Source organism: Eptesicus fuscus, chromosome 20, assembly GCF_027574615.1.
Source record: "Eptesicus fuscus isolate TK198812 chromosome 20, DD_ASM_mEF_20220401, whole genome shotgun sequence".
Taxonomy (NCBI): domain Eukaryota; kingdom Metazoa; phylum Chordata; class Mammalia; order Chiroptera; family Vespertilionidae; genus Eptesicus; species Eptesicus fuscus.
The window spans coordinates 15494762-15510590 of NC_072492.1; the positions used below are offsets into that span (position 1 = coordinate 15494762).

General features: G+C 51.3%; 1 protein-coding gene across 1 annotated transcript in view; it reads right to left on the minus strand.

Moving 5' to 3' along the window:
- RAP1GAP2 (RAP1 GTPase activating protein 2) overlaps positions 1 to 15829 on the minus strand; it is a 143060-nt gene that overhangs the window by 62315 nt on the left and 64916 nt on the right. The window lies entirely within an intron of this gene.

Consider the following 15829-nt stretch of genomic DNA (forward strand, 5'->3'; position numbering starts at 1 on the left):
CTGCACACCCCCTACTGGGGATGTGCCCGCAACCAAGGTACATGCCCTTAACCGGAATCGAACCTGGGACCCTTGAGTCCGCAGACCGACGCTCTATCCACTGAGCCAAACCAGTTAGGGCGAAGATTTTTTTTTAAAGGCAATAGAAGCAGAGCCATCCTGGCCAGGGCAGCGGTGGGGCCTGGGCCCTGGCTATGCCGTCCCTGCCTGTGGCTGCCCGGTGCCTGCAGCTGGAGAAGCACAACCTGGAAGCCACTGAACGGCATCCTCCGGGGGCCCGGATGGGCTGTTTTAAAAATCTCAAACTACGTAAGTCCAAATCAGTATCCTACTTGGGTACCACCTTTGTCAACTCCAGGTGAGTCAAAAAGGAGAAGGAGGAAGTGGGATGAAGGTGTGAGGGGCTGAAAGTTCTAGCCTAACAAAATAAACACGGGTTTCCCCACTTCCCATTCTGTGGAAACAGCCACATTTTCTTGTCTGAACACCACTGCCCACATCTGGGCCCTGGCAAGCCATGAGTTCATGAGTGCCCAGACAGAGAGGAAAGACCAGAAAGCAGAGATAAGGAGGACCAAGTGTGTCCTTGTCACTTCTCCGTGCAGAGCTAGAGCATCCAAACGCTCTCCCTTCCTCTGCAGGCATCAATGGCCAGGACCACCTGGAGCCCGGCTGCCCTCAGAGTCCTCAGGAGAGAACCGCCATGGGAGGGTCCCTCGTGAAGTGACCTGGGGAGACCCAGCCCTGCGGCAGGCTCCAGATGGCCCCTCCCAGGCCGAAGCTGACCTGACAGAGGCAGAGTGTCTCTGACCCACCAGCAGTTCAGGTTGCAGGGTCTGGAAGCCCCATGTGCATGTACATTGTTTTAAAAAAGAACAACAAATTAGACTTCACCAAAATGAAGAGTGTTTGTACTTCAATGGACAATCCACAGAATAGGAGAAAATATTTGCAGGTCATATGTCTGATAAGAGATTTGTATCTAGAATATATTTCTCCAAGGAAGTTATACAAAGAGACAACAAGAACATGCAAAGATGCTCGACATCATTAATCACTGGGAAATACAAAACAAAACCACAATGGGCGACCACTTTACACCCACTGGAATGGCTATAACCAAAAAGGCAATAACAAGTATTGGCAAGAATAAAGGGAAATTAGAACCCTCGTATACTGTTGGTGGGAATATAAAATGGTACAGCCACTGTGGAAAACAGTTTGGCAGTTCCTCACAAAGTTAAGCAAAGACTCACTATCTGACCTAGCAACTCCACTCCTGGGCAATATACCCCCAAGAAAAATAAAAACATATGCCTACCAGAAACTTGTACACCAATGTTCACAGCAGCAACATTCATAATATCCAACAAGTGGAAGCAACCCAAACGCCCACCAACTCATGATTAAACAAATACTGCAGAGATCCATACAATGGAATCGTACTTAGCCATAAAAGGGAATCAAGTACTGGTTTTGTAAGGGAAACAAAAAATGTGCAAAGGACATGAACAAGTTGCTCAAGGAGAAAGATAAAATGACCAAGAAACACAAGGAACATGCCCAACCCTCCTGGTTATTAAAGAAATAAAGATAAGATAACATCTTCCATCTATCAGATTGGCCAAGATTAAGGAGAAAACCCAGTGCCGGCAAGGATATGGAGCTAAGGACACAGGGGCAGTAGGTACATGTGCACCTGGCACAACCTTTCTGAAGGGCAAATGGGCACTGTGAGCCCAAAGTCTAGAACGTTCGCATATTTTGGTCCAATAAACCCACTCTAGGAATGTACTCTACAGCAATATTCGAGCAACTACACAAGGATATGTATACAAGAATATTTGTCACAACATTGTTTATAGGCAAAAAAAAAAAAAAAAAAAAGCACAAACAGCCAAAGTATCCACCAGTGAGGGAAAGAATAATACTGCATGGGAGTAAGCTCATACAATCAAATACTATGACAGGAGATCGGTGCTGATTCTGTTAGCACAAATATTTACAACGTGTGGCTAAGTGAAAAAAATAGTCTAGAGCATGATCCCATTTTTTTAAATTAAATGTAAAAAACCTATTTGGATGAATGGATAGAGATAGATAGATTCATGGCTACATAGATACATGGATGATAGATAGATATAGATATATCTGCATATAAATATACACATGAGTCATCCAGAGAAATAGATCTTGAAGGATACATGCCGAAATGAATTACAGGTTAAGGATAAACTTTTCCTTTTTGCTTCCCCCACCTCCTGCTATAGGCCCTTCCGCCACTTTCATGACAGGGTGTGTTCAGGGACACAAGGACAGCCTTTGGTGCTCAAAGGAAGTCCCTGGATTCAGGCCAACTCGTGTCCAGGTCTGACCTTGGCTTGGTGTAGTATAGACTTCGAGGCTCTCCTGAATCACCCCCAAATTCTGCTCACTCTGTTATCCGTGCCAACTGGCAATCAAACAATATTTCAGGTGTATTCTTAGACAATGCCCTTGTATTAGTTAATCCAGTGGTCGGCAAACTGCGGCTCGCAAGCCACATGCGGCTCTTTGGCCCCTTGAGTGTGGCTCTTCCACAAAATACCACGTACGGGCGCGCACGTACAGTGCGATTGAAACTTCATGGCCCATGCGCAGAAGTCGGTTTTCGGTTCTCAAAAGAAATTTCAATTGTTGTTCTGTTGATATTTGTCTCTGTTGACTAATGAGTTTGCTGACCACTGGGTTAATCAGTTAACCTAACCTAATAAGCCCCTGCAAAGCATGGACTGGATGCTGGAAATACTAGGCCAGGGCCCAATTTCCAGGGTACTTGATCTTAGTTACGAGACAAAGTACCCAGGGTTATTTTACAGATGACCAGTGGTCCAGGGGCAAAAAGCACTTCTGGCTGAGTGGTCAAGTGTATTAGTTCTCTATTGCTGTGTAACAAATGACTCCAAAACTTAGTGACTCAAAACAATTTCTGTGGGTCAGGACTTCCGAAGTGGCTTAGTTGTGTAGTTCCAGCTCAGGGTTTCTCCACTGGTTCCAATAAGGACGCCAGCTAATCCCTTCACCTTCTTTTATGCAGCCCCTCCCCCTTCCACCCCCCCCCCCCAACATCTGTCAGTCTGCTCCATGTATCCATGCCTCTGGTTCTATTTTATTCATCAGTTTATTTTGTTCATCAGATTCCACATATAAGTGAGATTATATGGCATGATCTCACTTAGCAGAACAATATTCATGGACATTTTTTATTTTTTTAATATATTTATATTGATTTCAGAGAGGAAGGGAGAGGGCAAGAGCAACAGAAATATCAATGATGAGAGAGTATCATTGATCGGCTTCCTCCTGCATGCCCCACACTAGGGATTGAGCCCACAACCCGGGCCTGTGCCCTGACCAGGAAACAAACTGTGACCTCCTGGTTCATAGGTCGACGCTTAGCCACTGAGCCACGCTGGCCTGGCTTCATGGACATATTTTAAAACCACCACATCAAGGGAAGCTTCTTGCAAAAGGTGGAATCCCAGGCAGACATTAAAGAATAAACAGATCACTTGACAGAGAGGTGGAGAGGGTATTGCAGGCAGTAGCAACTGCGTGGGCAAAGGCGGGGAAGGTGGAGAACCATGATGTGGACTGGATGAACTTGGATCAATCTGGCTGGACTGAGGCCTCTCGGTCAACAGCCTGAAGATCAGACGGGAAAGAAGGGCTGGAGTCTAGGCCTGAGAGTTCCTGAGAGAATGCCAGAAATTCAGGCTTAACCTGGAAGGCAGTGGAGAGCTACTGAGGTTTGGGTACAGTAGATACAGGATGCAGTAGAGTCCAGTGGTCACAGCCAGGTCTGGGAGTGGCCACCGGCTACTGCCCAGCTGTGGGGCATGTGGCAAGTTACTCAATCGCAGTCCCCTCCCCTGGAAACGGGAGGTGTCACCCCTGCCTTTCAGGGCTCAGGTGAGGCTGAAGTGAGAGCGTGGACAAGACGTTCCGGCCAAAGCCTGGTGCACAGCCAGCGCTCAGGAAACAGCAGAAGGAACTACTGCAGAGCTCGCTCTGCAAAAAGCCCTGTCCTGACGGGGACCGGCGAGGAGTTTCAGGTTCATTTTTCCTGATTTGGAACACTTGGCTTTTCTTGACATCATTGGTTTTCCCAGAAACGGGTGTTTAAATGAGTATCAAAATGGGTCTGTGTTTCCCGAATGAAAACGAGATGCTCCAGGGGCTGGCACAGCTGGTGAGAGAGAAGGACCGTGATTCAGCCTCAGCCCCGAGTGACGCACTGGATGGGCCACTGGTGCCAGGACAGTGCCAGGGAGCAGAAATCGGCCCGTGGCAACCTGACCTCAGCCAGGCTGGCTCTGCTGCTCGGGGACTGGTTGAACTTTCCAGCCTTGGCACAGAGCAGGTCTCCTTTTCCACCCAGAAGCAGGGTGACTCAGGCCAGCCTGGAACAGTGGCTCTGGCCACTCGGACCCACCCTGGTCCACACCCCCTGAAATTGCTGCACACAGCCAAGGGCACACAGCAGGCACTCAATAGATGCTCACTGACTCACTTGTGTGGTTCCACGAGCCCTTTAGGACAGAGGGGAGTCCTGCCCGGGGCACGCTTGGGAAGGGAATTCCCCCTCCATCAGGAAGCCAGGCACTGGGTTGTCTCAGGGAAATGTAATCCGGCCTCCTCATCAATAGCAGCATCCACTCAGCTGTCTAATGTATTATTAGCAACAGCTGTTGCCACTCAACTCAGAACCCCGGCCAGCATTCCCCCATGGGCTCCTCTTTAACAGCCAGTAGTCAAGTAGGCTGTGAAATAATCGCACCGAGCTAGCGCCCAGCCAAGGAAATTGCAGGCTGGTCCCCGGGGGTTCAGTTCGGATTCAACCCCTGTCGTCCACACCTCCCGATATAGAAACTGCCCGGCCTCCCCTTGGAAGGGCAAAGCGAGTCCTTGGCGGGGAGGATGCTGGAGGAGGTCCGAGGTAGCAGGAGCAGAAGAGCGCAAGCATCGCAAGGCCAGTCTTGAGAAATCTTCCCGATGCCCCTACTTGCTCTCTGGCACTGGCCCCTGCCCAGCTGGTGAAGGAGCAGAAGCAATGGCATGTTCCAGTACAGCAGAGCCACTGCATCCCCCATCTCCACCCCGTGTCCTTCCCGTGGCAGGAACGGCCCAGCCTGCCTCCCTCTGGTCCACAGCAGCTCTACCCATGGTCACGGCCTTGCCTGTTCTTTTCTCCTTGTTGCATCCAAGCCCAGGAGGCCCCCACCAATAGCCCCCCACACCCCTCCTCCCTGACCCTAATTGGAGAAGTGGCACCCACTGCCACCCACCACTGCTCACAGTACAGGACACCTTGGAGCAGGGCTGACAGGGGGACCACGGGGCTGTGGTGGGGTAACGTGAGCCAGTCTGCAGTCTGGCATAGCATCCCACACAGACCAGGCTCCTGCACAGGAGCCACTGCCTCCTATCCCTGCCCGCCCGAACCCAGGACACACACGAGGGGCAAAGGCATGTCAACAGCAACGAGAAACACTAAAGAGACGAGGATGGAGGACAAGGTGTCTTCACCCCACACAGGTCCCAGGAAAATGGGATGGAGATGTGGGCTGCGCAGCGATTAGGGGAGGAGGAAAATGGGGTTCAGAGCAAGTTTCTCATCCCCACGGAGAAGGAAGACATCACACGAAAAGGACTTCTGGAGAGTTTTTTGGAAAGCTAGGGGAGCTAGAAACTCACAACACATACCCCATTGGGAGCCACATCCGGTAAGTCTTACAGCTGCCTAACCACGGTGCATACCGCACTGGCTGGGCTCTGCTGCCGGCTCAGCGCCCCATCCTCAGGGCGGGCAGGATGAGGGCCAGCTTGGTCTCCGGTCTGGCTGCCAAGGCCTTTGGAAAACATCGGGGTTATTCCCCCCAAGAAGGCAAAGAACGCAAGATCCTCCAGGGCAGGGCTCTTTATTTTGTCCACTGCTGTATCCCTGGGCCTAGAACCACCTGGTGCATAGTAGATGCTCAAGAAATGCGTGCTGAATGAATGACCGAATGCTTAACTCTGCCCAGCAAGAGGAGGATGGAGCACACGGTGGAGGCTGAGTCCCAGGCCTGGGCAGGCCTGTGTCCCTGCCAGTAAGTACTGTCTGTTCTCTGGCAACAGACTGTACCCCTCACCCTGGACAGCCAACCCTACCCACAACGGGTGCTCCAACAATGAGCTGTATTCAGACACAGGAGGAAGAATGGAAGGATGACTGGGTTTTTGTAAGACATCTTAAAAATTCAACAGACTGATGTTTAAATCTCTAAGACAGGATTTTAAAATGCAGATGACTACAGGTACCAGGCAAATAACATAGGAGGGAAGGGATAACACATAGATTGACTTAGTCATCAAAAACCTCCTAACAGTAAGTGGTGTTGGAGAAACTGGATATCCTTGTGCAGAGGGAAGAAGTTGGACCCCTACACCTCCCACCATGTACAAAAAGTTCCTTAAAGTGAAGCAGCGACCTAACCCTGAGAGCTAAAACTATAAAACTCTTAGAAGACAATTTAGGAGTAAATCTTCACAGCCTTGGATTTGGCAACGGATTCAGATATGACACCACAAGAAACAAACAACAAAAACACAGCTAAATTGGACTTCATCAAAGAAATGGACATTATCAAGAAAGTAAAAAGACAACCACTAGAATAGGAGAAAATATTCCCAAACCATACATCTGATAAAAGACTACAATCCAGAATATATAAAGAACTCTTATAGCAAAAAGACAAACAACCCAATTAAAATGGGCAAAGGATTTCATAGACATTTCTCCAAAATTTCTCCAAAAATATACAGATAATAAGCACATGAAAAGATGTTCAACATCGTTAGTTGCTGGGAAATGTAAAATAAAACCATGTGAGATACCACATCATGCCCTCTAGAATGGCTATAATCAGAAAACAGAAAATAGCCCGGGCAAGTTGCTCAGTGGTTAGAGCAGCAGCCAGCAGACCCGGCCCCAGTCTGGGCACTTGCGGGAGGCAACCACTCCCTGTGTCTCTTTCACATCAATATTTCTCTCTCTCTCTCTCTCCCCCCTCCACTCTCTGTCTCTTAAGATCAATAGAAAAAATATCCTCAGGTGAGGATTACAAAAACAAACCAGAAAATAACAGGTGTTGCTGTGAATGTGGAAAAACTGCAACCCTTATGCATTGCTGGTGGAAATGTAAAATGGTGTAGCTGCTGTGGAGAACACTTGACGGTTCCTCAGTAAGTTAAACACAGAGTTGCCATATCATCCAGCAATTCCACTCCTACCCAAAAGAACTGAAAACAGGAACTCAAACAAATACTTGTACACAAATGCCGTTCACTTGTACACTGAAAAGCAGCACTATTCACACTTGCCAAAACGTGGAAACATACTGAATGTCCATCAACGGATGGATAGAAAAACAAGCTGTGGTATATCCACACAATGGAGTATCATCTATAATAATGAAGCGTAATATGCTAATTAGACTGGACGACCTTCCTGACGAAGCTGGGGCTGCGAGGGAAGCCGGGGTCCTGGGTGCCAGAGGGAAGCAGGTGTCAGCAGCCGGGGGAAGGAAGGCCTACTCTTGTACGAATTTCGTGCATCAGGCCTCTAGTATAGCCATAAAAAGGAATGAAGTGCCCTAGCCATTTTGACTCAGTGAATAGAGCGTTGGCCCGAGGACTGAAGGGTCCCAGGTTCAATTGCAGTCAAGGGGACTTACCTTGGTTGCAGCCCCGGCCCTGGTCAAGGCCTGTTCTCATGGACCATTCAGGAAACAACCAATCGATGTGTCTCTCTCACATTGATGTTTCTCTCTGTGTGTCACTCCCCCTCCTTTCCACTCTCTCTTAAAATCAATGGAAAAATAGCCTCAGGTAAAAATTTAAAAAAAAAAAAAGAAAAGGAATAAAGTATTGATACATGCTAGAATGTGAATGAACCTCAAAAACATTATGCTTAAGTGAAAGATACCAAATGGTTACATACAGGGCGGGGCCAAGGTAGGTTTACAATTGTGAGTATGCAAAGCACAGAGTTTATTCTTGTATTATTATTTATCAGTTATTGTAGTATTTCCCATATGAACGACGGTAAACCTACTTTTGCACCACCCTGTATGGTATGATTCCACTTCTACGAAATATCCTGGCTAGGTAAGTCCACAGATACAGAAAGCAGCTTACTGGCTGCAGCGGCTGGAAGGAGGGGAGAAGGAAGAGTAACTGCTTAAGGGAGTTTTATGGGAGGGTAATAAAAATATTTTTGAACTAGAGAAAATGGTGGTTGCACAACTTGGTGACTGTACTAGGTGCCACTGAACTGTCCACTTTAAAGTGATTGATTTTATGTTCTGTAAATTTCAGCTCAACAACAAAGATGACCTAAGAGTGGGGGAGTGAAACAATGGTGAACTGAAGAGCACACGCCCCCTTCTTAAAGGGGAAGCTGCTGCTTATCTGGTGCCGGGCTGCAAGCAGAAATACAAGCTCGATGTAACCAGAGTTTTCAACTTTTCAACTTTTCAGAAATCCAAATTTGAATGTGAACGCTCCCAATTCTTATACATTGATAACCAATCCAACTGTTTAAAGATCTCTATGTGGACCAGACAAAATACATCCATGAGCCAAATCAGCCCACAAGACACAAGTTCCAAGCTCACCTCTTCAATAGGGAGCGACTGAATGTTTCCGAGTTAGAAAATGGGATGATAGAAGCAAAGCTTTAGGAAGCCCCCAGGTATCCTCTGTTGGGTACCCGTGATGGGCCAGGCACTGAGTCGAGCACTTCACAAATGCCAACCCCCAAGCCTCACAAGAGCCCAGGGAGGGGGTTAGAGAGTGGCAGGGCCAGCGTGGGTAAGCAACTGTCCGCAGCGAACATGGAAAAGGCAGAAGCCAGGTTCAAGTCCAGGTCGATCTGAGTTCACATGCATGTCTGATAGGCACCTCAGATTCAACGAAGCCCAACAGAAGGCCCCCTAACTTTTTCCCTCAAACACCTTCCTCCACCCCAGCCCATCTCCCATCCTCCAGCCACCCTGACACGCAGGACAAAACCCTAAGGGTCACCTCTGATTTCTCCATCCTCATCCCCCATTTCCAACCCACCTGCAAGTCTGCCGTCAAAATATATCCTGACTGCCCTGGCCGGGTGGCTCAGTTGGTTGGAGCACCATCCCATACACCAAAAGATTTCGGGTTCAATTCCCGGTCAGGGCACATACCTAGATTGTGGGTTCAATCCCCAGTTGGAGAGCATACAGGAGGCAACTGATGGATGTTTCTCTCTCTCATCAATGTTTTCTCTCTCTCTCCCCCTTCCTCTCTCTCTAAATCAATAAAATCATATCCTCAGGTGAGGATTAAGATATATATATCTATATATATCCCAAGTCTGAGCACTTCTCAGCAGCTCCCCTGCCCCACCATCTCTCACTGTCCCTCACGGGGACCATGTGGCCATCACTGGGCTCCTGGCCTCCACACTAAACCAACTACCCACACAACAGCCACATGGTCTTTCTGAAAGATAAGTCAGGTGCCATCAGTCCCCAAGTTAAGACCCTGCAGTGTACCAGGGTCAGGCCATTTCCTTTTGGTGAGCGGACACCAGGCTCTCCCTGTCCTGGAGCCAGTGGTGACACAGCCTGAGATTGGGGAACTCCTTGGCCCAACCCCAAACAAGTGCCCTGTCACCCCCCACACTCACCCCTAACCTGTCATGCTCAGCTCCCCTGGAGAAAGCAGGACAACACAGCAAAGGGAGGAAGAAGGGAAGGGACAGCCCACGCCCGGCTGCAGCAGGCAGGTCCGGGAATGAGGAAGAGCCTGCAGTCCTGACCTGGCCCCATCTGCCCGGGCCCCCGTGGTCACCGGGAGGGACACACAGGGTCTGGAGGAGCTGAAACCAGGGACCCACAGAGCCTCCTGGCACAGTCTTGCTCAGCAAAGTATGCTGACTCTCCAGGCCAGCCAGGAACATCACACATACCACCCCCGAGTGTCACACTAACCACACAGCCCCGAGGCTCTGAGACGGGACAGAGTCCCCTGCCAGGGCCACGCCGGGCACCACACATCCCCACAGGGCTGGCCGGACCAGCTCCGAGTGTTTGCAGCCAGGCGGAAGCCCAGCTGCGGAGTCCCTCCCTCTCTCGCCTTGGCACCCCCCCCCCCCACTCCCTGCGCACAGCCAGCATCTGGCTGCGGGTCCCCTCAGGCCCTGGCACAGCGCCGAGAAGCCCTGCCAGAGGAGCGCAGAGGGGAGCCCTGCCCAGTCCCGTGCCAGGACCCCCACCTCAGTTCTCCAGGCCAGGGAGAGGCCCTCGCCCCTGACCCTGTGCCATGGCCTCCCAGGTCCCCCTCCACACACAGTCCTCTCTGGACCTGATGTCTGTTCCTCCTTCCCCTGAGTGACAGGCAGCTTCCTGCCCCCATGATAGGCCACCAGCCACCAGGGGCTCCCTGCCAGGGACAGCAGGAGGGGCCCTGGCTCCACCGCCACCCACCACGCCAGGCAGGGGGGCCCCGGACCCGCACTCCTCCACAGCCCGGGACACTCACCAACAGGTTCTTTAAGAAATCCATCATCTTCCACCGGGCCTGTGCCCTGCGCGTCGGGGGGCCCTGCCTGCCTGCCCGGGCACCACTGTAGGTGTGGCTGCTACCACCCCAGCTGCTGCTGCTGCTGACGTTGAACAACTTCCTTAAGATCAAACAAGGAACTACAGGATTTGGGTGTCCGCCCGGAGCTGTTATGCCACATTGACTAGCCCTGACCTTTGACCCTTCCTTGGCCAATGTTGTGTTTCTGGGGAGCCCAGGGCTGGTGAAGTCACCACACGTTGTATGTTATAAGGCAAGAGGTCCCTCCATGGGAAGAGGCACCGTGCCAGCAGGTGGTAAGAGAGACTCATTTGGGGGCCGAGGAGAGTCAGGGTGCAGAAGCAGTCCGCCCTTCCATCCTTACTTGGATGAGTTCCCAACGCTCCTGGCCCACGGGATGCCGGAGGGAGGCAGGACTGGAGCCCAGGACAGCACAAGACCCGAAGACAGTACAAGTGTCTAACGTGTGGTGGGCCCAGTACCTAACGCGTCGTGGGACTCAAGGCAGACCCACGTGCGTGGGGCCTCAGTTTTCCCATCTGAGAGTTGGGAGCCCTATGTGTAAGGAGAATGAAGGCAAAGCACTAAAAGAAAGAAAGCTGGTGCATTCAGGCGGGCCTCGCGGAGCCTAAAATGTCTCACTCAAAGGTCTGAAGAGAGGCTGAAACAGAACGCAGTGGTTCCTTTGCGGGTGAAGCTTGGGGAGGGGGTCGAGGGCAGAGCCATAGTGAACAGCCTGGGTGTGGGTTTTTAATCATTGCATTGTATTACTTTGGCTTAAAAAAAATTTTTTTTATGTTCTTTTAAAAAGAGAGCAGTCCTCATGCCCTGTGGTCACCCCACAAGGAAAATTAAAAAGGAGGAAAGTGCATGGCAGGGGTCCTCAAACTACGGCCCGCGGGCCACATGCGGCCCGCTGAGGACATTTATCCGGCCCGCTTTTTGCCGCCGCTGCCTGTCCTGCTTAGCAGCCAACTTGTCCAGGGGCCCGCAGTGCGCATGTGTGGAATGTGCACCGCACTCTCCGACTCCCCTCCTTCTCTCTGAGGGACAGTGAACTGGCCCCCTGTTTAAAAGTTTGAGGACCCCTGGTGCATGGCGTGGGGAGACTCGCACAGCATCTGAGGCTCGGGGCCCAGAGGCGCTCAAGAGCCGTGCTGTCAACAGGAGCACAAGTGTGGGGAGTGAGGGGCCAGGCCCTGGAGCTCAGCCCAGGGCTCACCTGGGTCTCCGAGTCTCTTTCCAACACTGATAAACACAGCACTTGCTCTCGGTCCTGTCCCAGCTTTGAGAAGAGAGCAATATGCCCAACTCAGAAGGGGGAAAAATTGAACTTTTTAAATCCCTCAAAAAAAGGCAGCATGGCTGGCAGGAGTGACTCAGTGGTTGAGTGTTGACCCATGAATGAGGAGGTCACGGTTCGATTCCCGGTTAAGGGCACATGCCTGGGTCTTGGGCTCGATCCCCAGTCGGGGGCATGCAGGAGGCAACCATTCAATGATTCTCTCTCATCATTGATGTTTCTATCACTCTCCCTCTGAAGCATAGTAACCTTCATCTGGTATAAAAACTGCTGTTTGCAATTTTAACTCAGCTATTCTTGGCTTCTATAAATATGCATGCTTGCTTAAATAATAGGAAAATAAGACTACTCCCATTTCAGAGAGGCCATAAACCATACCCCAGACAGAGTTGTCAGTGCTGGCACCACGCCAGGCCTTGAGATATGGTCTCATGGCCCCTTCCCAGCACACAGGGCTTCTTTCTCAGAAGGTCCGGAAGTCTCCTTCCAAATTTAGGAGACAAAGAACGGGAAAAAGTATAAAAAGGAAAGACTTCCTCCATGTAGGGGCCCAGAATTTGAGAAGCAATATTCCTCTGAGCCCGCTAGCGTAATAAAAGACTCCAAATTAATTCGGCTTAATAAGATTCCTTCTATTAAACTCACTGATTTACAATACAACACCTCTCCCTTCTCTCTCTCTCTCTCTCAAAAAAAAAATTTTTTCTAATAAAAAAGATCACATTGGGAGAAGGGATGCAGTCAAGGGGTGGGCAGGGGCCCAGCTGGGCTGTCCTGAATAAGCCCTTCTCTCAGGATAAGGCTCCTGCATCCTCAACATCCACTTTGATCCCTCCCACACTTGCTCTGGCTCACCTGCATTCCCACTCAGAGCCAGTGAGTCATTTAGCAGGGCCCCTCACACCCGCCATGCCCACTCCTGCAGCCCGCTCCCCAGGACATGCCATATCCAGAACACTTCTGCTGCACCCCCCTTGTCCACAGCACCCCAGGGCCCAGGAAGCCTTGTGGTCCAAGCCCCTGCCTCTGTGCAGGAATGCACTCAGAGGCAGTGAGGAAGGAAAGAGACAGGAAACGAACCTACTCATCCCCCCTGGTCCAGGCACTGGCTTGGGGCTGGAGACCCAACAAAGACCAGTCTCAGCCCCCCTCCTGCTACCCACTCCCCTTTATCGGTCTGACTCCTGTAGGCCTCAGCTTGAAGATCACCTCCTCTAGGAAGCCTTCCTGGCCTCCTCCCCTCCCCCAGGTTGTACTTCGTAGCATCCTACAGGTGCCCTGTCAAATCATTGCTCTCTTTGTATTGTCATTTCTTTTGTGTGTCTGTTTTCCCCGGGCTTCATCTGTAACCTCTGCTCCCGGCACATAGGTAGGTACTGAGTAAGAACTTGCTGAATGAATAACTGAACAAAGGAACTGACTTCCACCTGGGGACTAAGACAATCAGAAAACTAAACAATTACAACCCAGGGGAAGAGGAGGAGTGGGGATAAGTAGTGCAGGGACACACAGGAGTTAGGCAATGGCTGTACTGAGAAGAAGACTTTCCGGAAAACGGCTACTCTCCCCGTTTCGCAGCTAAGGCCACAGAGGGTACAAGACAATCAAGTCCTGCATCGAAGGATACAGAGTGGGAAAGCCAATACCCAGGCCCAGGATTCATTCCCAGCGCCTCCCATTGGACTCTGAGGACTATCCATTCGGGGAGGAGGTGGGGCATGAAGCTCAGAGAGGTTAACTGACCTGCTTACGCTCACACAGCCTGTTAATCGCAGAGCCACGTGTTCTAGGGGGAAAAGAGGATCATTCTGAGAGAAAGGAGAGGAAGAGGGGGAGAGAATAGGGAGAGGAGGTGTGTGTTTGCCTGTGTTAAACTCACAGGCAGGACAGACACTCACGGCCCATGGCAGGGTCACAAGCAGCAGTGGTAGCAGGACCGAAAACAGGGGGAGCCCACAGGCCAGGGAGAGGGAGGCCAGACCACAGCCAAGCACAAAAGAAGGAATGAGGGTCAGGGAGACAAACGGCCATTCTGCTGAGGCAAAACTGCCCGCTTTCCACTGGCAGCGGCGGGGAGGGACGGAGGGAGGGAGGGAGGGAGGGGAAGGCCTGAGCAAATCTCCCCTCTGTCAAATGAGCCTCCCGCGCTGCTGAATGAGACCTCCCTCCCTCCGACAGCAGAAAACCCACTGTTCAGAAGGCCCGCCGAGGGTAATGATTGGATTATGATATCCCCTGCCTGAAGCAAGGCCCGGGATCAGCAGGGTTTCCTTCTCGCCTGTAATTTCAGCAGCAGCTGTGCTCCAGTCAAAAGACGGACAGACAGGCATCCAAAGCCGGGAGCCCGGCCACCAGCCGGCTGGGGGGCGGGGGCCCCGTTCCCGTCATTTGTAAAATTACAAGCACCATCCCTCACCTTCCCAGGTGCTTCTGAAAATGAAATGAGGTGACAAACGTGAGCACAACCAACACAAGGACAGCCGCTGATCAACGAAGGTGGGCCGGCTCTGCCGAGTTTCTAGAATGCCACGCTGGGAGTAACTGGCACTAACGGAGCTCTCGCCATATGTGCCAGGCCCTTGACTAAGTCCCTCCCATGTGTTCTCTTAGCTGTTCCTCACAGGAGGCCGTCACTACCGTCATCCCCGCTGGACAGCTGTGGAAACCGAGGCTGAGCGTTCAAGAACTAGGTCAACAGGCAGCATCGGCGATGCAGACAGCCTCCAGCGTCCACGCGCCCAACAGCCGCACGAACGGGAGCTGGGCCTGTCCCTCCCATCAGCTGGCTGGTGCACCAGAAGCGGGGTGCGCAGGGTCCAAACCCCACCCACCCTCCAACACATCCTTCGGAGCCCCCGCAGCCAGGATTCCCAGGTCACCGGTTTGGGTTCATACATCGTCTGTGTTCTGTCAGTGGCTGGGACTGTGATCTTCGCTCTGGACTGAAAACCCCTGACAGGCAGCAGCTACTTCCGCACACACCCAGTTCACACACACCGAGCTTCATGGATCTAAAATGACATCTAGCCCTCGCTGGTTTGGCTCAGTGGATAGACTGCAGACTGGAAAGTCCCGGGTTCGGTCAAGGCCACATGCCCGGATTGCGGGCTCAATCCCCAGTAGGGGGCATGCAGGAGGCAGTCGATCAATGATACTCTCTCATCATTGATGTTTCTATCTCTCTCTCCCCCTCCCTTCCTCTCTGAAATCAATAAAAAAATAAAATAAATAAATAAAATGACATCCATTGTAAGATGCACACTACGTTAGGTACCACGAACAAAGCAAAAACACCGCCAATCACAGGCAACGGCTGCTATTACTAGTGAAACACAGCCCGACTTCAGAGATGTTACATGAGAGGAAGGAGGTGTCCTACACGCCATGAGAAACAGCAGTAGACACTCAGTAATTATCTGCACTCGGTAATTACTAGTACTTCTTGGAGTAATAGAAAGAACACGCAAATTTGGGATCGCAAGCCTCCAGTTTGCGTCTTACCCGCTGGCTCAGGGGAGTACTGCATGTATCTGAGACTCGGTTTTCTCATCTATAAAGTGGGCAAAATACTCCTTCTCTTCCAGGGTGGCTGTGAGAACCAGAGAGTTCCAGGAAGTGTTTTATGAACTGTAAAGCACCGTATCAGCCTGAAGCGCAAACCAGAAGAAGGTGGAGAATGGACAGTGGACACCATCCGCGGTTATGAGTGAGGCCGGGAGCCCCATGGTGTCTGCAGGGGGTGCTGTGAGAACGTGGCGGCCCTGGGGCAATCCAGCCCCATCTTCTAGGAAACAACCTGCTCCCACGTTGTCCCGACCTCGGCACAGGGCGTGACACGTGTCCCTGGCCCAGCACTGGTTGAGGAACCGCGGTGTCTACACC